We start from the raw sequence: 22633 nt of genomic DNA on the forward strand, positions 1-22633 counted from the left end.
CATGTCCGCTACACTGAGCCTACAGTACTGCAGTAGTTAGTAGTCTCCAGGGAGTCGACTTTATACGACTCCCCGGGCGTCTCATGCTGACGAGTTCTGTGGCTGTCATACTCAGAGAGTTACTGCCAAAATACTGTTTGGGCGAATGCTTTCCTGCACTTGCATGCTGCTGCATGCATCGCCTAGACGGACCGCTCCATGACTGCGACCACAAAAGAAAACAGACTCAGTGCAAGTATGCCATGGCATAGGCAGCGTTTGTGTGCTGTTTGCGTCTCAAGAAAGACAGAACACTATTAATTTTTTTGCTTCATGAACTCAGTTGCCGGCGTTGGCTCAGTGTATTCTGGCGAGAAGACATTTGTCTCGCTTTCGAAGATAGTTCTCCTGCAGTTAATTCCTGGCCGTACTTCTTCCTGGGGTACGCTCATTGTCCCTTCAGCTTGAGCAAGTTCAGGACGACGTGAAAGAGATTTCCTATCTTCCCAGATTTGCGAAGCACACCTCGAGTCAGGGTAAGCGAGAGCGATATAGGTTAGTTCAGTTGAGATTTCAGTTAGCGTGGCGTTAGCACGAACCTATGTTGGACTGAATCAGTGATTGTTTTGGTTTTGTTTACCCGTGAGTACGGTCGTTCATGTTTGCGCGAGGTAATTTAGTTATTGAGTGTAGAATGAACACGTGGAATCCTGAAAATTTGAACGCCAAAATGACGCGGAAAAAAACTTCTAAACACCAGTAGGGATTCCAAGATATAATTCAAATTCATAATTCAAGCTAGCCTGTTCTTGGACAATGTCACCCAGGTAATAAGAAATCCAATGGTACCAATTTTTTTATCAAAATCGGTCCAGGCATTCGAAAGTTATAGCCATTTTTCTCTGGCGATCAAACGTGAAATCGGCTCAAAACATGGTCAAACTACTGCATACCCGCCACCTACTGTCGTGGACATGGAAATCCGGTCGCACGTCTAGCGGCCCCAGGGCGCTGGCCATGCAGCCGTAGCACGTTTTATCATGCACTGCATGCTGCTGGTCGCATCGGATCAACGTGTGCACTGCATGCTACGTTCTGTACGCGCTGAGGGCGCCGGCCCGGGTCAATCGACTGGATTTCCATGTCCGCGACAGTAGCAACATACATTTTCACACGAATTAGATGAAATTTGGTTTACAGTCAGCCTCTTATCCTTGCCTTGAGCGGATGGCATATGCACACTTCGATTTGGCAAACCTACCCCTCTTCTTCACACGGCTTTGGCCGACAAGGACGTCAAGTCACCAGCACGGCTTTGGCCGACAAGGACGTCAAGTCACCAGCACGGCTTTGGCCGACAAGGACGTCAAGTCACCAGCACGGCTTTGGCCATTGCCGACAAGGAGGGAAAGTCACAAACACGCCAATGTTGATGTTGCCGATGCCGTCTTCTGCAGAGAGCTTGCAAGTTGCGAACCAAATCCAGAAGACGCTGTCGATGGGAGCTGGGATCAGGCTGATCATGATGAGAGATCTCCGACACCAACCAGTTCGATCGGTAATGACGGCAGCTCACTGTTCTCCGCCAGCGCACGAGTCGTACTTCCGAAGTAAATCCAAGCCGCCGCCTGTTCTCCTTGTTCCTGGCAAACAGGAGATAGTACAGAATCGTGTACTACGTCGTGCTCACTAGGCAAAGCGCAATCCTGGTCTTCGTGCTGCTTGATACTCGCGACCAGCTGACTGTGCTGCGGGTAACATCCTGTTGAAATGCATTCGAAGCCTTCCGTGGACCACGTTGTACACGTCACATTGAAGTTAACACGTGATGTATCAAGATCACTTAGGTCGTTCACAATCGTTTGATCATTCAACTGGAAGGTGAAAGCGGAATGCACTATCTTCGGAGCGTTCGTCGTCCAAACCTTTTTATTAGTTGAAGAATACTTTGATGCAGGTAATACAGAGCGCACCGTCACCCTTGACATCGCTGTCAAGTCTGCAGTCTGATGATGAAGATGATTGACAGGGCAAATACGACGACACTACATACACTTCCAATTCCAATAGCTGTTCCAAGCTGCAAGCCTTCCTCTGCAGAATTATCAGTCGTTGAAGAATATGCGGGTGAGGCAGAGCTCACCGTCACGCTTGACATCGCTGTCAAGTCTGCAGTCTGCATCGCTGATGTTGCTGATTTAGGCGTTGTGGTGACTGTTGATGTAGTTGTGTAGGAACCGCATGTTTTTAGAGCAACAAAATGGCAAACAATAAAGAGGAATTCAGTAGCAGAGGTCGAGCATCAAGTTACAGTCAACTTGGCTAATAACGACTGCGGATTTAACTTCGTGAACAACGACAGAATTTCCATGCCCAGAACAAAAGACAGTTCTGGATAGTGGCCCAGAAGCCTGACCACATCTTTCGGCCACACGCTGTGGACGCGGAGGGGTTGATCCTGCTTCATGTCAAGTGCTGGTGTTGATGTCCAGGAAGCGTTCAGATTTGAACTACCACTCGACATGCGCGGTATCGTACTACTGGCATCACGCGAAATTAGTCGCTGGGATGTGGGGAACGCTGACCGGACTTGTTGAGCTGTGCAGGAAAAAGGACACAATAATGGAAAGAGTGAAGAATAAAAAAAAAAACTGATCAGATTGAGCTGCAATTTCAAAATTTTGGACTTCACGGAGAGTTTCAAAGTATTAGGAAATTAGGCCACGTGCCTTGTACTGCTCTTCTTCTCTCCGAACGCCAACACTTGCAAATCAGACACGAAAGAAAGAAAAAACTCATCAGTCACGCCACCAGGACTCGAACCAGGGATCCTCACGAGCAAGGTGCCTGGTTCGAGTTCATAGTCCCAAATGGGCTGCAGTGCGTGAAAGCGAGAACTGCGAAAACAAGCGTCCTACATCAGAGCATCCGGACACAAGTCCATGAATGGAAGGTGTACGGGAAGCATACCAGGTGCACTGCCAGGCGTACAGAAGAACGTCGTAGGGATGCGGCATTTATTTCGATCAACTTCTCTGCGATCTCTTCTGTGATCTTGATTCGTCGGCCGCCGCATCGTGAACGACTGCGAGAGAGATCAGCAAACTGTCATAACAATGCATGGCAAGGCAGGGTTGCCACTTGCTCCGATTTTTCGGAAATCGTCCGATTTTGATCGCCTGTCGGACAAACCGACCGATTTTGTTCCCAAAGAGGGACAACCGACTATTATATTTTGAGCGCTTTTTAGTCCAGTTGGCCATTCTGCACTTCCAGGTCACGTTTGGCCAGTCATTGTACATGTACATGTACCTGTAGGTTTAAAATGCACGCATGCTTGCATGTGTGTGGACAGTTAAAAATGTGTTCTGGGGCCCCAACAGCAAGCCATTTTCCTTAAAAAATATTCCACGGCGGACAACCCAGGACTCCCGTCACATTTTTCTCCCTCGAAGTGTGGCAGCCCTGCAATGAATCCTGCGCTTTCAAGCCCTCTCGTTCATAACCGAATGTTTATAATAATAATCGACAGGCGATGGCCTGTCGAGGGGATCTCCTGATGCAAATCAAGCAAAAGAAATAAACAGTGCGTATTATAGAGATATGATAAACTTCTTGGGTATGATAACCAACCGAACAAATCTGTAATAGTTTCACCTCTACTTTCAATGCAGCACTAACCCAAGCAAAGTCCTGCATGTAGAACCAAAGCCGGCACACATACAGAAAATACAATCACACACATCACACACACACACACACATGCACGCACGTATGCAGACATACGTATCCCTGGACGCACTCGCACACACACACGTGCACACACACACACACACATACACATACACACACAGAGTCTTTCCGCGTTGCGACGCATTGGCCGAGTCACAGGACATTGCATGTTGCACCAATTGTTGGAATCCAGCACTCCACGTACCCAGCTAAATGCAGCCTGACATCCTTTCGTGTGTGCTGATTCATGCGCGCTTGTCCTCATGTCTGCACATGTCCATGTCCGTGTGTGTGTGTGCGCATGTCCGTGTGTGTGTGTGTGTGTGTGTGTGTGTGCATGTCCGTGTGTGTGTGTGTGTGCATGTCCGTGTGTGTGTGTGTGTGTGCATGTCCGTGTGTGTGTGTGTGAAGCACGGGTTCATGGTGAACCCCTCCGCGTCCACAGCGTGTGACCAAAAGATGTGGTCATGCTTCTAGGCCAGTCTCCAGAACTGTCTCGGTCACTGTCGAAGAAGGTTTGTTTGTACATGTATTTAGAGTCACTTTGCGTATGTCTAAAATAATCTTGAATGGCGCTCCACGCAGCTTCATTGTAAAAAATATGATGGTTACCAACTACAGTGGCCCTGACTCGACTGCTGCATTTAACCCTTTAAGAGCCGCCCCATACTTGAATGCGTCGTAAACGACGCATTCAAATGCAAAACTTCAAAAGATCGTAACTCAGTCTAATCTCGCTCAAATCCATCGATCGAAATATCTAGGGCGAAGAGAAAACTCTCACCTGTCGGGAGAAACAATCCGCGAAGCGCTGCGAGCAACGGTTCCCGAGATAAATCACTCGTAAGTTGAGCCGCGATCGCGGCAATTTCAAAAGCGCGCAGTGCAACTTTAGTATTGAGATTTTTGAGACTTTTCGTCACGCTGGTTTACTCGAATTTGCACGGGTTTCACTGTTGATATTGTCAAGAGTACACAGCAAAAAAATTCGAACTCCACGATCGAGTAGAATGAAATATCTGGAGCGGGACGCAATTGGACGCATTTGGGGCATTTTTCGTACTGTCGCTGCGATCTAGCGCTGGATAGACGGTGTTCTGGCTATCATGATCGACCTCATTCTCTTCCTCTCGCGGAGACCGTTCCAGGAAGCCCTAGATTGTGAGGATTGAGTGAGTAGAACTGAAGCTATGATCCGAGGAACATGAAAAAATGCAGATTTTTGAAAATTTCCTGTGGCTCTTAAAGGGTTAAGACAAAAGGAGGGATATAATGATGGTCTTGATGATCAAAACCTAAATGTACTGACCTAAAGAATTCTTCTGTGTGTAATGTAGCTGCTCAGTGTTACAACAAGGTGGTGCGAACTGAAATCCAACAACCATGAATAGAGTAGAGTCACGGTTCACTGCACAGTCCACTGTTCACAGTGCAGGGATTGTACAGTCCGGGACTGGTATTTCCACAAGGCTGGATTTCATTTACCAGCACTGTATCTGTATTGTACTGGTACATGCTGCATCATTGATGTGCTGATTGCACATTTTTTAAATGCCTTGTACCAATACTGGGGGACTTCTCAGTGTGCATCGTGTTCTAACCGTGAAGTATACACTACAATTATTTCCCTAGGGTTCCCTGGAAGAAGGTCATGCATGTTGGGACTCCCCTAGTCAAATAATACACTCTACTACTCCACTAAGTACAGTCATTAAGTTTTATTCATGCCACAGATTAATTGCTGATCCTCTGATCATTTGGGAGACTAAAATCCGTCTTCATTTATATTATGACTTATGGTATGAATTCTGGAGCTGAGTTTTTGATTCCTTTGAGCAACTGGCTTGAATTTTTGCTTCCTTTGTCTCCAGAACGGTGCCCTGATCTAGTATCAGCGCACTTCAATTACAAACCCATAGCAGGTTTCAACAGGGCGATTGGTGCGCAGGTATCGATAAGATGTCAAACGGGATACGTATGGAGCAACGGTCTGGCTATCACCATCTCTACGTTCCATAGTGGCGGAGTATCGCACCCAAGTCCACCAAGATGTGAAAGTAAGTTTGTACAATATGAGGGCTTTTTCAGGACTTTAGGAGTATCGAGAATTGAATTGTTTTGGAACTTTAATCTGGGTGTGCTGAGTTGCCGTACAAGAACAGCGGTTTCAAATGGACGTGAAGTTGTGGACAGGTCGTTGGTGTCTCAAAGTGTTGACTGGTGTTGGATGTTCCGGCTTTGGTGCTTAAGCCTAATTCACATTCGACGCAACGATGACGGTACGGGACGTAAGCGCCTGTTCGGACGGCTGGGGTGAGCTGTAAAATCCTGTACGATTCGAACGACACGACGTGCAGCAGTCGTTGCGATGTTCAACGTCGAACGGCGCGAGTCATAAGGCATGGTCCGTGACGGGGTGACTTTCGGACCTAATTTCTTGTTTTCGGGACTTCTATTAAAATTGATTATTTCTCCTTGAATGAAGCGGAATCGAGTTCACAATACCAGTTTTTCATCAAAACCAAAAAAAGGTGCCCTGAAAGTTGTGGCATTCAAATATTAGCCCCAGGAAATGATAGAACAGTTCCTCTGTCACGCTCCTGAACTGTCTCTAAATCCAATGAAGTAACCTGAGATCTTATCTTGAAAAATTTCAACTCAAGCCGTGCTAGCCATTCTGTGAGTTATCGTGGAAAGCGTAATGTTCACAATGCTAAAAATCTCCTCTTGTACGAATCGGGAGTTGTCGGCGCACGACGACGTCTCCTGTTCACACTCGAATTGCAGCCGTTTTGTATGCTTGCGTTCCCGTATACTGTATGGGAAGTTGAATCGATTCAACTTTTCACATAGCTTCCCGATGGTACGGTTGTGTTCCCGTTCCGGGTATTCACGTTGCATGTCGTCAGACCGTCCAGTCGCTTCCCGTCGATCATTGCGTCGCGTCCCGTCTCGCCCAGTCGAATGTGAACTAGGAGTGAGCTAGGCGGTGAACACTAATGCCACTGGCGTGGTTTGAGTGCACACTCATGTATGGGACTGTCTATGTGCACTTCAGATGTCTATAATACATGTGCTGGTCTGTTGCTATCTGTGTGCGTGTTATGTGCTGTGTTCTATTTAGAAGTCTCTTCTACAAGTCCTGATATTGACGGTACGTTCCACTTCTGTTTCTCTTTGCCTTGCACTTTCAGTGAGTGCATCAAGCACTGAAGTGGGTTTTGAAAACACTGTATGACCACTGTGTTGCATCTACCGGTGCAGAAATGACCATTAGAGCAGTGACAACACCTTTCTGCAGAATGTACTAGAAAGACTTGTGGCAGGATTTGTTCTAGTCGGGCACAGATGCAGTTGTCTTTCATGGTAGGCTGGATGTGCAGTCTGTATACGAATAGCAGTGCAAAGATGTATGTGTCTTTCAGGGTAGTCTCGGTGTGTACTCTATATACGACTAGCAGTGCAAAGATGTGTCTTTCATGGTAGTCTCGGTGTATACTCTATATACGACCAGTATGTCTGTACCACACCACTCAGCATGTCAGAAGTACAGTCAACTTTGCGTATAACCACACTCGGCCGGGCATCAGAAAAGTGTCCCTATTCGCGAAGTGTCGTTATACCCGAAGTCTCATTACATGTCTACAGGTGGAATGAACTTTGCTCTGGGCATGGAAATTCTGTCGTTGTTCGCGAATTGTCGTTATATCCGCAGTCGTTATTAGCCAAGTTGACTGTAACTTGATGCTCGACCGCTGCTACTGAATTCCTCATTTTTGTTTGCCATTTTGTTGCCCTAAAAACATGCGGTTCCTACACAACTACATCAACAGTCACAGCAACGCCTCAATCAGCAACATCAGCGATGCAGTCTGCAGACTTGACAGCGATGTCAAGCGTGACGGTGCGCTCTGCCTCACCTGCATCAAAGTATTCTTCAACTACTGATGATTCTGCAGAGGAAGGCATGCAGTCTGCAACAGTTATTGGCGTTGGGATTGTATTCGGTGTCGTGGTATTTGCCCTGTCAATCGTCTTCATCTTTGCAGTGAGGAGGCATTGCAGGTAGGAACTTCTTATTGATTCCTAGTTTATATCAGGGTGGCATGTGTACTCTTTTCCCTTGATCTGTTCGGTAAAGTACTGCTAGAGCGCTCCGTCTCGCAAGAGCATCGCACCTTGATTTCACAGACAGGGAAAATGATAATCGTATGGCAGAGTGCAACTAAGTGTCCAAAGTGTGAGAACCTTAGTGAAGTTAGGGCACCCTTTTTGAAGCAGGTTTTTGTGTGACGGTCGTGTCCGCTCGGAGAAATTTCCACACACTGCGTGCAGTGCACAGAGTCATGTTAATCCGATGCGGCCAGCACGCTGCAGCGCACAATGCATGTTCCGCTATCCACGGCGGGCTGCATGGCCAGCTCCCTGGGGCCGCTAGACGTGCCACCAGATTTCCATGTCCACGACAGTAGATGGGGATTTGTTAGCAAAATGCCACCAACTGCGGCATTTCTTTTTTCTAAATGCATGGATGAACGCAAATGACCCTTATGTTGTAGTCGTTTGGACCCTGATTCGACTGGTTTTGGTCCGAGAAGGCTGCAATGCAACGTTTAGCTATTATTCCCAATTGAACACGGATGAGTAAGTTATCACGTAATCAGGCATGCACCAGTCACCTGGTCACCGTCTCTGCAGGCTAACACGTGAAGATTGTTAGGGCGCTTTCCTGTCAATCGAGTTGAACCTTAGTGCGAAACGTGTAGCCTGCAGGCATGGTTACCAAGTGACTGGTCTACACATGAGCACGTGACCGCTTACTCAACCGTGTTCGATTGAGAATACTGGCCGAACGCTGCATCCCAGCCTTCTCGGACCAAACCCAGTTGACTCAGCGTCCAAGAGACTACAACATAAGGGCAAACCGCGTTCACCCATGTATTAAGAAAAAGAAAATGCCTCTTTTAGTGACATTTTCCATAAAAATCCCCATGTAGTAGGGCGCAATCACCCGGTTTCTGTGAAAGTGGCGCGTTCGATCAGGTGAATTGTGTACACATCTCTAGCTTTACACGGATTTGACTTGCTTGTTTGACAGAGACAATGCAATGTTGTGAGAAGATGTCAAGTGACAGGCTCAGTGCATGTTGTCATCTTCGGCCTTGTTCTCCGTCTGCACCACTCCTACTATCTCATTCTGTCTGTCTTTCCGTGTTTCTTTCTCTCTTCCTATCCATTTTCCCGTACTCCAGGGCCTGGGGCAAGCATGTCATAAACTAGGCCACGGTTCTTCTCGCTGACGTGCTCACCTGTACAAGACTTCTTCATCGTAACTGGAAGGTTTACTGGTATCGCCATGCTGCCCTGTGTCTGTGCATCATGACTATCAGCTTACGCACGCGCACACAAACACACACACACACGAACACACACGCGCCTGCCCGCACCCACCCACACGCCCTCGAACACACACACACGCACGCGCACACATAAACATGCACGAACACACATGTGCGCGCACGCGCATACACTCGCATGCGGCCACAAACACCCACCCACGCGCGTGTTGCGTGCTATTCTCCCCACTGTTAATGTTGCTGTGCATAATTGAGCGTCGCAGCTTCCGAAGTACCTGTGCAAATTCTTCGGCAGGGGATGCTCAATCGGCACGTAGTTCGACACACACCTGCATGCCGCTCTCCTACTGTTTGGTATCAAATGCAAAATCCTTAAAAAAATGCCCTTTGCTCGTGTATTAAATATTGGTCATGCCCGCATTACACAATTCATCATGATTAGTCTTAGTTATCACCCGTCCACTTGCATGCATCCCTGGTCACCAACTGCTAGCCAACACCCTTCCTCAGCAAAAGAAAAATATAGGACAAATTAGTGTTGTATTCTCTCCCTCCGCAATTGATCCCGTGTCCTTGTTTTTGTTTTTAGCTCTTTCGGTTTTTCGTTAAGCTTTTCAACTTGCTTCTTACATGCGCTTACCTCATCTTGCGCAAACAACTGTAGAGTTGGTATTGCTCGTTTCTTGGGGACAAGTTACCTAGTTTAGCAGGCTGTATGCATTTTTTTCTTTAAAAAAATAAATGACCGTATTGTATGCTTCCATGCCATGTTTTGTGACCGATTCTGAGCAGTCCCTAGTTTCGGTTTCCTTGCAGCTCAAGAAGTACATGTACTTCCTTTTGCTCTTTTCTTTGTGATGTACTTTGTATAGATCTGCTGCGCCTTTCATAGTACGAGGCAAGTTGCTGTTTTTGCTATTCGCTGCATTGCCAATTTGCCATTTTCTTAACCGCTTTAGCGCTAGCAAAGGTGCCGGTGCATTGTTTTTCAATTTTATCATCAGATTTTCAAAATTATATATTTTGTGCATTGCAGGAATTCGACCCAACCTTATGTAACTACTTCTTGAGCCGAGGAATAGATACTCAACGGGAGTAGATAGCATGGTATATATTTTGGGGGAGTACTAGGCACTGTACTAGCTCTGCCCACATCTGAACTGAGCATTGTCATGAGCAACCATAACTCTCTCCCAGTGTAGGGGGGGGGGGGAGCATAGGTGATAGCTAGCAAACTGCAATTGTTGACGATGTACATTTAGGTGCGGCTATCCACAGTCTATTGACAGTTGAATCAAAATGTATACATGGGCACGCTATGCTTGGTGAAAATCTAGCCGTTTTGCTCTTCAGTGCTCCGTTCTTCGGAGAATTTCTATTGCTCGCCGCCAGAAAAGAAATACAGCGCATGCCAGACTGCATAGAAACTAATGAGTGATCTAAGGCTCTTTGTGCCTTGCCCCGGGTGCATGTCTTGTGACCAGGTGCAGTCGCCCGGAGCTGGTACAGAGACTTAAGAAGAGGACTAGCAAGATGTTTGGCCAAGAAGCTGCGCAGAAAAAAAACATAGAGCTTGAGGCTAATACTATGTTGTAAAGAATAGAGACATGGTGAAGTTCAGTAGGTGTGGTTCGATCGAATCCAAAAACTCTCTCTTCACCCCCGACAATACAGTGGCATAATTTCGAAAAGAGTCGAATGCCTTATCGCTGCCAATTGCAAGCTCGATTTTTCCTGAACGTGTACATCCCTCTGGAACCACTCCGGTGCTCAAAAACATGCATCGTTCGGATACCAGCGAATACAGCTTCCGAGATGAATGCAAGAGCCGCAGACGATTCCAGATTGCGGCAAAATAGACACATAAACTGCATTTTACACACGCTCGTCATGGGGTCCACAGCGCTGCAAGCCGAATCCAGGATACCCTCAACAATCGGCAAAAACTACCACTCACGTTCCACTACTGCCTAGTACTGAATCCCTGACTTCTTGACACGATTCAAATTTGCCAAAGTCACTAAATCAACGTCAATTACAATAATCAAGCCACATATCTGCAACGTCACGAGGGTGCTGGCAAAAGTCCTGCTGCAAGGCGGCGGGCGAAGCCCGCCACCGGCCGTGCAGCCCAATACGTGGCTAAAAAACGTGATTATTTGGATTTTTGGACAGCATGCAACAAAAAAATCTTTGCGAGCAAGGGCACATTTTCGGCCATAACTCTTGAACGGCTGGTCAGATCGAGACAAAATTTTCAGAGATTTTGCAGCTGTTCATGCTCTTTCAACTGATATAGCACTCGATATGAATTTACAAATTTGATGTTTCAGGGATTTTACGACCAGGCTGGCACCATTATCCGAAATTGCCTGAATAGCGAGGTTTTGCATTCCGAAATTCGGCAAAAAGATTCGGCACGCGGGAGCGAGGTCGAAAATGCACACGAAGATTCGGCATGTTTGTTCGGAAAAAGCTCACTTTGCCGAAAATATTTTTCGGATGCATTTTCTTGTAGAAGAGCGCCAGAGCGTGATTTAATCAAAGAGGTTTCTTATGTCGGCACCGCTTGGCAGGCGTCTTTGGCGACATAGCATCGTCAGCTACCTCTGATTGCTCCTCTCCACGGCCAGTCTACTCTCTTTCGCCTGGAGTGTCCTCACCGTCATCTGTGTGGCTGAAAAGACTATGCCGACACGCATAAAATTTGACTTGGCCATGGAGTTGGTTTTTCTGAGGCGACTGAGGAGGCAGGTTTGGCCCTCGACTCTTTGGCCGATCAAAGTTCGTTGGAATCAGCAAGAAAGGGAGCACGGGACAGGACGTTGCTGATGTTGGGGCTCACGAAATGAAAACACATCATTTTCGACTTGCAAAACAAACGTTATTTCAAATTTGGACTTCACGGAGAATTTCAAAGTTTTTAGGAAAATTAGAGGCCACATGCCACCTACTGCTCTTTTCTCTCCGAAACTCAACACTCGCAAGCCAGATATGAAAGAAAGAAAAAATCATCAGTCACACCACCGGGACTCGAACCAGGGACCTTGCTATTCGCGAGCAATGCTCTAACCAACTGAGCCACAGTATGACTCTTTTCCACAGTGATGGTAAATCTATCCTTCTTCGATCAATTCATATCTGGCTTGAAGAAGAAGGATAGATTTACCATCACTGTGGATAAGAGTCATACTGTAGCTCAGTTGGTTAGAGCATTGCTCGCGAATAGCAAGGTCCCTGGTTCGAGTCCCGGTGGTGTGACTGATGATTTTTTCTTTCTTTCATATCTGGCTTGCAAGTGTTGAGTTTCGGAGAGAAAAGAGCAGTAGGTGGCATGTGGCCTCTAATTTTCCAAAAAAAACAAACGTTGGTGCGAAAATTCGACATTTTGATGTTCGACAAATGACCGAAGAACGCTGTACCGAAATTCGGAATGCAAAACCTCACTAATATTTTTTAGTTTTCGAAGAAGTACTGGTGAGTGTTCAAAAAAGTGGCGAAGCGCAAGTCATATTTTTGTTAACGAACTGCAGTAAAACCTGGTGTAAGCGACCTCTGGTTTTAACGACCATCTGCTGTTAACGACCGTTTCTCCGTGCACCCACAGTTCTACACAGATACTGTGGGATCTGGTTCTAAAGACCACCTGGCTTTAACGACTGCTTATGCTTGCACCTTGGGGTGGTCGCTTAACCAGGTTTTACTGTATAATTATTGTGGATCAAATATCCAACACGCATCCTCCTTTCCATTGTCAAATTTGAAATCGAAATGGTACAATGTGCATGCACATCCATATACCTACACACCTGCATTGATGGGTGTACTTATGCAATGCCCTGTGATCAGTTATACCCATTTCTACACGGCTGGGGTTCACATAATGAAGGAGACAGAATCACTTTCAATTTGATGGCATCTCACCCACTGTGGTAAAGTAATGAAATTATACTTCTACCTCGGTCAATGTTTTCCCTATCTTCTCCATTGCTTTCTCTATCTTTACTTATAAAGAAGAGGCACCTGTGACGTGTGTTTGTGTGTGAGTCACGCAGAAGCGCTGACGTGTGTTTGTGTGTGTGTCACGCAGAAGCGCTGCGGAGCAGCGCTGCCCTGAGCACGCGAAGCGTGCGAATCGTTTAGCTAGCGGAAGCAGCCACAGAAGCACTGAGCACGCGAAGCGTGCGAATCGTGTAGGCACCACCACGTGCTGAGCACGCGAAGCGTGCGAACAGTGTAGGTAGCAGACACGATCATATCAGTACGAGTAGCAGTAGCAGCCGCGCGCAGAAGCACCGAGCACGCGAAGCGTGCGAATCGTGTAGCCACCTAGCCTAAAAAATGTTACAAAAGATCTACAGCTTCCTTTTCCACGTGAACCGTTCTCTACAAATACAAAAAACTTGAAGACTTGACCAAGGCGACGCTTTGCACTTTCACTTTTGTTCGTAAGTTTATGAACGTTTTGAGCCGCTTCATCCGCCACCAGGTGATGGACAACCCTGACCAGCCTCCCGAAGGCGTAACAGACGTCCCTCCTTCTCCTTCCAACGATGAAGAACCTCCCTCACCAGGACCTCAGCGGTCTGGGAAAAGACGCCGCCGGTCCTCATCAATAACGTCGTCCGACGATGAAGAGGCCATTGCCCGCAGACGCGAACAAGCCAGGGTTCGAAAGCAGAGGGCAAGGTCACAGGAAACTGAAGAACAGGCTGATCGCCGCAGACTTCTAAATCGTCGACAAACTGCTGCGACACGCTCTCAGGAGACGCATGAACGAACTCAAGAACGTAGAGACCGTAACTGCCGCCGAACTGCTGAGGCACGTTCGCATGAGACACTCTCTAATAACTGAGAACTCTATACGTGATTCCATTCACTCACCATGCTGCGCATTACTGTTCGCATTATTGTTCGAGGATGAAGCATCCCATCATCCCATATGCTGAACACAAGTACACTCTCTATGTCCAAGCTGCCACATGTACATGTATGTACATGTCTCAAAATACCTAAGGCATAATTTCCCAATAATTGGATGAGCAATAAATAAGATAAATTGTGCACTCATAACAACAGCAAAAATGAAGAAAGTCAAGTTCCATAACGTTTTCTTGTGACTGTCATCAGTGGAACGCCGTCACATAAAAATGTAATAACTAAAACACACACTTATATACATGTAGCTAATATGGTTTCAGGTAGAAATACAGCAGCTAACAAGTACAAAAAGCGAAGTTTGCACCTTTGCAATGTGTGAATATAGTGTATGTGAGAAAGGTAGTGGCAGATGAATGTGATACTGTGTGAATGACTATATTCACACATTGCAAAGGTGCAAACTTCGCTTTTTGTACTTGTTAGCTGCTGTATTTCTACCTGAAACCATATTAGCTACATGTATATAAGTGTGTGTTTTAGTTATTACATTTTTATGTGACGGCGTTCCACTGATGACAGTCACAAGAAAACGTTATGGAACTTGACTTTCTTCATTTTTGCTGTTGTTATGAGTGCACAATTTATCTTATTTATTGCCATTTTACGACTATTGTCTCCTCGTCGACTGTTTAAATTGGATGAGCCTTCACTATTGTAAATCTAAGTTCTATAACTGCTGATAAACAACTACCCGGTCATGCGGTGTTACACAGCACGTGTGCTGTTCATGTACTTGCTTCACCCGCATGCCACGTTCGGCCAGGCAACGTTGGCCGGGTGCTGCTATATCTTTACTTATAAAGAAGAGGCACCTGTGACGTGTGTTTGTCTGTGTGTCACGCTCAGGCCATGCTGCGGAGCAGCGCTGCCCTAGCACGCGAAGCGTGCGAACAGTGTAGCTGGCGGCCGCAGAAGCACTGAGCACGCGAAGGGTGCGAATCATGTAGCTAGCGGAAGCAGCCGCGAAGGACTGAGCACGCGAAGCGTGCGAATCGTGTAGCCACCACCACGTGCTGAGCACGTGTGCTGTTCATGTACTTGCTTCACCCGCGCATGCCACGTTCGGCCAGGCAACGCTGGCCGGGTGCTGCTAGTAATCTTATAAAATCAACAGAAGATATAAGAAGAGATGCGGCGAAAATATGAGATGGCTCAACGTGAGCGTGAGGACGTTTCTGTGATGGGTGCCTCATTCAGTTCATTCGCAGGTAACACGCCAGTCTCCAAACCCAACGTTTCCGACAGTGCTGTGTGTGCACCTTGTCAGAGCAAGCCTAAAACACACTCATCTAAACAATGTAATCCCAGTGTGAAGCAGCAGGCCAGGATAATGTCGCAAACATCCATTGAAACATCTATTACCTCCTCCAGCCAAATCCAGTCTGAGGGGAACGCTCGTCGTCATCTTCCGTGAAAAGGACGTGGAAGGGTCCGAGTACTGTCTTCCTGAAAGGCTGTTGTTACTAGTGGAGCATTTATTATCACGCAACGGGTAGATAATGAAGATCTCCTCAAGAAAATGGAAAAAAGGCAAGATGTTTGGCGGGAGTACAAGATTGCTCGGCGTGATCGTAAAAACGCTGCTGCCCTAGATGCCTCATTCACGTCATGCTCAGGTAGCACGCCAGTCTCCAGACCCAACGTTCCCGACAGCAGCGAGATGGTTAATGTCGCAGCCATCTAGTGAAACATCCTCGACACAAATCCAGTCCAGTGAAGCATCTATTACGTCCTCGAGACAAATCCAGTCTGAGGGGAACGCTCGTTGTCATCTTCCGTCAAAAGGACGCGGAAGGGTCCCAGTACAGTCGTCCAGCAAGGCTGTTGTTGGTAATGTTGGAGCATCAACTGGGAAGAAATGCAGTGTGTGTGGAGGACTGGCCAGGGATAGCCCGGAACAAAGAGGGTCTATAACAATGACCTCCGTCGAATCTGAAGTTGAGATGGCTGCCAAACCTGAAACTTTTATAACCCCTAAGCCTGAACCAGTGATTGTAGCAGGGAGAGATGTGAACTGTTCACCATCATTTTTGCCTAGTAGGCTAGACAAAGCGAACCATAGAAGCGCGTTGCATAGAGCGTCGTTTCCAGCCAGTGGGCCACCTGCCTCCCAAACGAGAAAGAGGTCCTAATCCATTTGCTTTGCAGGCTTTCAGAGTGCACTAGTCGGTCTTCTGAAGGAAGTTCACGTTAAGAACAAGACTTTGCATCGAGATGAGTCAAAACTCTTGTCAGGTAAGGCAACCATGGTGCCTAATAGTGTAGCCTAGCTGAGCCAGACAGTCCACTCACCGTGATCAACGTGGTAATCAGAGGCCAGATAAGAAGCCAGGGACACTGTTGAGATTCATAACTGACTGAAGAAGTCAGGAAAAGAAGCAACGATAAAGAACACACCACATGCCATATTTGCAGCCGATAATGAATAATCGAGAATAACGAGTCTCTTTGGCTTCTTATCTGGCCTCTGATTACCACGTTGTTCTACAACTAACTGGCTAACAGCGCTAGCATATCTTGGTTGCGCACTCCAACAGCCTTCCAACTAACTGTTACTTGCAAGATTCTAAGTTATGGAAACAACATAAGGAGTGTTGGAGTGGGCATCCAAGATTAGATGTCACGCACAGCTCATGAACTGTTACTTTTCGTAGTGGTTTGACGCTGTGGAGCCAAGAAAAGGAGTTGAAAAATATTAGAATTTCAATACTCTTGGGGACGAAAAACATTTTCATAAATCTGGTCTGTTTCGGTCGCATTTGGACAGATCTTTGAAGCAACTTTCGTTAATCGAACCGGGACGATTGAAATCTTACGAATCTTAGTTGTGAACAACCTCTCTAATGAAAAGAACTTTCCTTACCTGATGCCCAGGTTGGTCATTGTCGCTTCTGCGCGTTGGTCTCTCCAATACTTTCATTTCGAAATACGTGTTGATGACAAATCGACTGCGGAAGGTCTCTTGTTGCAAGGTATCACTAAGACTGAGTTAGTTGTAGCATAAACTACACTATGATCACTGGGAGATGAAACAGCGGAACTACGGACACTTCGAAAGCTAAATGGTTGGCATTCGTAGCGTGGCTGGTGAAGAGTGTCTGTACTGTCACTGTATGCAGGGGCCATAGATCTACTCTACACACGCTGTAGATGTAAAGGAAACTAGTCTCGTACACGAGTACATACACGGATAGTACAGAAGTAATACTGCAATAACTCTACACGAAACAAGACTGTCTTCTTCTTGACTGCTACGTTTGTGAAAATGATCTGCCGAACGGCAGAAGCCTAGTTTCCAATCTCGACTTTTTCTGACACGTTTGACTTCTGGACCCTGAATTCGTGCAATCCAAGCACGATTCGGCAATGCTTAGAATCTTCACGGACTTTGAAGCGATTAAAGGCAAAAGTCAAGATCACCACATCGGCAGGTCGCCCTAGGATCCCCATCACCACACACACTTCGCATTACATGCAGGATGCAGTCATGATGGATCTGTTTTCTGAGAGGGTGAAGTGCAGCGCGAGCTGACATAGACTGCATAACTATGATAAAGCACTCAAGCTCACCTAGATCTACAATACTCAATAGATGTACGTGACTCATCAAGCTGTTAACTATTTTAATGGTGTGACGTCAATGGGCCCTTGGCAACGTAGAGCACAATGGACAAACAATAATGGCGAGGCCCAGTGGGATACTTTGATCTTGCTCCTTTCTATGGCTTGCACGTACATGTACGTTCAGATTCTAGTCGTCGCGGGTCGTGCGGGCGTGCTTTACCCACGCCTAAAACCTGGTATAAAGGTGAGCGCAGGAACTAGCATTCTCGCAGTTACGTTACACAAGTCAGAAGTGAAGAAGAAATCGGTTCCGTTTGGTGTTGATTCAATACCAGCTGTTTACAGTTCTGACCTGTAGTTTCATGAGACTAGTTTTGTTGTAGATCTACAGCGTGTATAGAGCTGATCTACGTGCACTTTGCTATTTGAGAAATTTGTTTAGCAGACCCTCTGTCAGCACCAGGTATTGTGAAATGGACGTATCCAAGAGAACACCGCGGAATAGTGACAGTGACCCTCCCCGCCTTCAGGTGAGTACATTTTCATTCCTTCAAACAAGGTTCTCAGCGACTGCTTTTATTGAGTATTCAAACGTCATCTGACTCTCATGAGTTTGAGGCTTTGCTTTTTTTCTTCTTCATATCTTGCACTCTGCTGCCGTGTATTTTATGTTCCAAAATGGCTCGTGGGAAGATGTTGTCACCAATAAGATATTTAGCAGTTGCGTGTCAGTTATCTGGTGCCCTCGAGATCGAATGCTTTTGAATAAATGAATAATCTTGGTTACTGACACTATGTAGATAATGACCATCTTGTGCTTACACTTGAAAGGGAATGTGCACCATACGTAGTTTGGTGCAGTATTACTCCTTTGCTAGTTTTAGAGTTAGATGGTCAATGTGCTCATCTCCATGTACATGACATGTACATTGTACTGAATCTGCGAACAGAACTGTTGCGTAATTTGTGGGCTCATCAGCGCAGCACAGAGATAATGAGACCGAACGTGATAGCAATGAAATCATAAATTTTCAAAGGCCAGACATTGTATAAAGACTGACTTGTAAGAGCGAGTCGTATAACGGCAACGTTCACGATGCCCCATTTTCACATTTACACTGGAAGTAGGCCTGCAAATTTTACAGTGCAAATGAACTATCAGTGTACTGTTGGAGAACAAACTGGCAGGATGACTGAACAGCGACACAGGCGACTTGCAACTGTAGATCCGTATCTCCGACGCTAGCAACTGGTATAACTGCACTGAGGGTGAGTAAACACAAGCGGATGTAGTTGATTCTGATGATCTCCTTGCGTTTGTTTGTTTTTCATGGTTCAATCATAGGAGCGTGGCGTTCAAGGTCTAAGAAATTTATTGTCGAAGAACGCGTTAGCCCAGTCACACGTACCGCTGAATCCAAATGCAGCGCCATTTGTTCCTCGCGTACTGAGAGCACCGGACCTACCTACGGTAAGCTACCACACCATTGATCATATCAACCCATGTAGTCTTAGCCATAAAATACACCACATCCATCGCCTCTTGTATGCTCATAAAATTCACATCTTATCTATTTGAAACGAAACTCATATTGATAGCAGTATACATAACTCCAGCGTGCATATTCCAGGCTATAATCTGTACCGCAGAGACCTAGATTAACAGGTTGGTGGAGTTTACCTTTACGTCCATTCTGACATTCACTCAGTGTCAGTACCAGTTGCTGACTCAGGAGTGGAGTGCTTGTTTGTCCGTGTACGTATTAGCGCCAAAGGCCACGGAATTTGTTGTGTGCAGTGTGTACCGTTCACCCAGTACTGCTGTTCATTTTTCGGACCTGTACAGCCAGCATCTTGAGGTCGTAACAAGCAGCGACTGTAGACTTATTGTGCTTGGAGATTTCAACACTGATGTGCCACACCCTACACCCACTAGTAAAAATCATTATAAGTGCAGGTCCAAGTCTAGAAATGACTATAGCGTAGATGCCAGCACGTATTCCACTCTCTACGCCGAAATTTGGTTTGGTTATGTGACCAATGATGCCCTGTCTACAATATGCGTATGCAGTAGTAGTATGTATAGCAGACCAAAGACACACACACACAATACACACACACATACACACACACACACAGAGTAACACACATCCACACACAAAAACACAAAACAGATACACACACTGACACACTCACACATACACACACAGTCACACACACACACACACACACACACACAACCATACACTCACACGCACACACACACACTCACACACATACACGCACGCGCATACACACTCAAACCCACAAACACACACAAACACACACTCCTGTTTGCTTTGGTTTTTATTATTCCATTTCGCTGCCTCAACAATACAAAGTACACTAAAGTCTTGTTCAGTGTACTTTCGCAACAATACACATGCAAAAAGGCGTTATATGCAAATGCAGGATATGTACATGACTGTATAAATTATAATCTATGAGTACTTCTGCATAGTTCTGCACAGTTTTGACTGATATCATGAGGGTAAGAGAATCACTGTCAATATGACGTCATCGCAACCAATGTGGTAAAGTGATGCACTGAATTTCGACTGGGTCACTGAATTGCCTGTCTTTGCCCCTTTGTTTTCTCTTGAATGTCGTAGAAACAAGCGTCAGATGGTGATGTTGGAGCATCAACTGGGTCACAGCCATCAAGTCTAACTTCTACCATATCCTCGAGACAACTCCAGTCTGCGGGGAATGCTCGTTGTCGTCTCCCGCCAAAAGGACCCGGAAGATGCCGAGCACAGCCTCCAAACATGGCTGGTGCTGGGAATGGTGGAGCATCAACAGGGCCGCCTACTACCGCATATGGACGAATGACGTTGACTCCCACCGACCAACCTGGATCTAAGCAGAAGATGAGGGATAGTGATAGTGATTCGTTGCAGAGTGCCTCATTTCCATCGAGTGAGTCGCCGTCCCTTCAGGCCAGAAAGAAGCCTGAATCCAATCGGTTTGCAGGGCTTCGGAGTGCGCTACTCGGCCTTGTAACTGAAATACACGCCAAGAACGAAACCTTGAAAGAGAGGCAACTCCAGTCTGCGGGGAATGCTCGTTGTCGTCTCCCGCCAAAAGGACGCGGAAGAGGCCGAGCACAGCCTCCAAACATGGCTGGTGCTGGAAATGGTGGAGCATCAACAGGGCCGCCTACTACCGCATATGTACGAATGACGTTGACTCCCACCGACCAACCTGGATCTAAGCAGAAGATGAGGGATAGTGATAGTGACTCGTTGCAGACTGCGTTGTTCCCATCGAGTGAGTCGCCGTCCCTTCAGGCCAGAAAGAAGCCTGAATCCAATCGCTTTGCAGGGCTTCAAGGTGCGTTACTCGGCATTGTCAATGAGGTACACGCGAAGAACGAAACCCTGAAAAAGGGCCAGTCCGCACTGTTTTCTGGACATGTGCAAGTGATGAGTAAGCCGAACAGGACTCCCACCGAACAACCCGGGCACAACCAAAGCTGAAGTACAGATGTGTCCGACCAGCCTGAATCAGTATAATACGCAAAGCAGTGATGTTATAATCTCTCGCCGGCCGAGCGGAGCGAGTGAGGCGGTGAAATGATTTCTCGCGCACCATGTGAATGTGGAATCTAATGTGTTCTCTTTTTGTTGCTGTTCTTTTTGCCTGACTCCTTCAGTCAATGTTTTGTGCCTCACCAGTGTCTACACCCTCCCACCCTTCATGTCTGCCCATCTTCTTCCATTTCTTTATTGGCTGTAGATATGTTGTGCCTGTTTTCACGCTGCCATGTTGCCACTTGGGGTTATACACCCGGTTTTTTCCCTCATTCGTGCGTCTGTCGGCGCGAGGTTTTTTTCCCGGCTGGCTCGGTCCAGAGAAATTAATCTGACGGTCCCAAGTGGTGCTTGTCCTGGCTCTTTTATGTAAGCTGAATGTACTCATTCTTTCCTCCTGGGGTCTGTCCCCCTGTTGCTGCTCCTAGTTTTCTTCTGCATCACAGTTCACGTCTGGCTGCGGCCTACTACCATCACTCTGTGTGCTCCTATCGCTGTTGTCTGGGTCCATGTCGCTATGTCGGTGTATGTGGAGCGAGAAGAGATGAAAACTAGAAAAACTGCCACTGAAGGTACTAAGGACCAAGCAGACTGCATATAGGAAGTGTCTTCCACGCCTCCAGCAATGTCATCTATTTAGACAAGCAACCATACTGCTGTACTCTAGCCAGCAGACCACGCCATCAGGGGCATGCCAGTTTCCAGATTTGTCTGAACGGCATAATTGGTTACCACTAATGTGCAAATGGAATCAAATTCCAGACTATTTGTCCAGGTCTGTTTACTGTCACCTGTGACTATTGATGCATGTCTATTCCTAGCTATGTGTTGATTACCAAGCTGTTTCTGGGTTTGCGCTCTGCTACCAGCGAATGAAAAAGGACGAAAGAAAAGAATGCATCAGCGGGGTGAAATTTTATCACTGTGTTGACCGTGGTTGGGAACGGCGAGATAAGCTAGCAAAAGAGGCGAGCCTGCCTACAAGGTGGCATGACATTTAACATGGTCTATGAACTGTCTAATATTGGATATTGCTTTCATTTTCATGGGCAGCTGGGGCCAATACGAGTATGCAGAGAAAATAGGAGATTTGGTAAGCATAGTTGACAAAGCTCTGGGAAGTACTATGCCATTGCGAGTGTCCCGTGCGAAAGTAAACCAATGACTTGCTGAGATGTTCAGGGACACTGTTCAGTTAAGGTGGCAGACTACCCAAAAATTCGCTGAAAAATCGAATTTGTAAATTAATATTGAGTGCTAGGTCAGTTGAAAGAGCATGAATAGCTGCAAATTCTCTGAAAATTGTGTCCCGATCTGACCGGCCGTTCAAGAGTTATGGCCCCTGGCAAGGAAAGATTTTTTTGTTGCACGCTGTCATTTGTTGGCAGAACTGTATTTGAATGTGAGCAGACCTTGCGCAACTTGTCGTATCATGGAAACACATGAAAGTGTGCAGAATTTTGCTCCAAGTCCAAAAAATCAGGTATT

General features: G+C 46.5%; 1 protein-coding gene and 1 long non-coding RNA gene across 7 annotated transcripts in view; both read left to right on the forward strand.

Moving 5' to 3' along the window:
- Positions 1-250: 250 nt before the first annotated feature.
- LOC135812051 (uncharacterized) overlaps positions 251-22633 on the forward strand; it is a 137030-nt gene continuing 114647 nt past the window's right edge. For 2 of the 6 annotated variants that reach the window (XR_010552744.1, XR_010552743.1), the window contains exons 1-4: positions 251-4226; positions 5583-5768; positions 6836-6865; positions 7545-7776. The gene's annotated coding sequence lies outside the window, so the exon portion shown is untranslated. Of the gene's footprint in view, positions 4227-5582; positions 5769-6835; positions 6866-7544; positions 7777-8963; positions 10142-22633 lie in introns of those variants that run through there. The other 4 variants (XR_010552740.1, XR_010552741.1, XR_010552739.1 and 1 more) reach the window with 4 other exon arrangements.
- On the forward strand, positions 17892-20863 carry LOC135812717 (uncharacterized). The gene is made up of 3 exons (XR_010552932.1): positions 17892-18103; positions 18919-19044; positions 20225-20863. It is a non-coding gene; the product is annotated as an uncharacterized LOC135812717 (long non-coding RNA).

This window comes from Sycon ciliatum, chromosome 3 (assembly GCF_964019385.1).
Source record: "Sycon ciliatum chromosome 3, ocSycCili1.1, whole genome shotgun sequence".
NCBI lineage: Eukaryota > Metazoa > Porifera > Calcarea > Leucosolenida > Sycettidae > Sycon > Sycon ciliatum.